The 898-nt window shown below is 51.3% G+C and overlaps 1 protein-coding gene across 1 annotated transcript in view; it reads right to left on the bottom strand.

Moving 5' to 3' along the window:
• The window catches only part of ARRDC1 (arrestin domain containing 1), a gene marked incomplete at its 5' end in the record, with an annotated part of 15,747 nt that overhangs the window by 3,650 nt on the left and 11,199 nt on the right, over positions 1-898 (bottom strand). The window lies entirely within an intron of this gene.

Here is an 898-nt window from a genome sequence, read left to right as displayed (position 1 = left end):
CAGAGGTCCATCCCCCAGGCCTAAATCTACCCTTGGTCCTGAGAAGGGACCTGCAATACCTCAGCCTGTCTGCTTGGGCAACAGGATTCAAGAAAAAGATTTCTACAACATTAAAACCTCAACACTTGTTTTCTTCACCCGTTGCTCTGCAGGGGTGGCCTCAAGGGCACAGAACAGAGCCAAGATCCAGTGCACAGCTAAAACAACAGTTACAGACTCCAAACCCTCAACCTCATCCACCCTCCAGCACTCCCATTCTGACCCCAGATTCCCTCCCAGGGCAGGTGATGGCTGAACTGGACACACAGTGTGATCCAGTAAGATCAGGCAGCTCCCAAAGTTGCCTTTAGCGTGAAAAGCACCAAAATTTATCCACACTTGTTAAATCCACGTCCACACGAGAGGTTTTGTTTTTAAAGCAGCAATGCTGAGAGGAGACCTGGAAACCTCCTAAATCAAGCTGTGTTTGTTCTGCTTTGTAGAATCATTGCTGGAGGAACCAAGCCCCGAATTTGGCTGGTGCTTTTGTTGCTGCAGAGTGGAGGAGACAGCTTGCCCGTTAGCAACGTTGGCTGACAGTAATAGAGTCCTGTCGTCAGGGGATTAAGTGGATTACACGAAGGGGGAGGTGGGGAAGAGAGAAGGGTAAATCCCCCCCCACTGACACTGCGATCCAGGCAGGAGGCTTGGCTTGGGGCAGTGTTCATGTTCTGAAAAGCTGGACCTCTGCCTCTCTGCTCTGTCAGCCACCCCACGAGGGCCAAAGGACACTGCAGTGAGTGCACGTCCTGCCTGCAGCGCAGACAGGCAGAATAAATAACACAGCGCGGATGGCTGCAGAGGCAAATGGGGAGAGAACCACAGATGTCTATTTATACACTTTGTCCTTACAGAGAGC

Source organism: Acanthisitta chloris, unplaced genomic scaffold (assembly GCF_000695815.1).
Source record: "Acanthisitta chloris isolate BGI_N310 unplaced genomic scaffold, ASM69581v1 scaffold20718, whole genome shotgun sequence".
In the NCBI taxonomy this organism is placed as follows: Eukaryota; Metazoa; Chordata; class Aves; order Passeriformes; family Acanthisittidae; genus Acanthisitta; species Acanthisitta chloris.
This window is presented reverse-complemented; position numbering and strand designations above follow the sequence as displayed.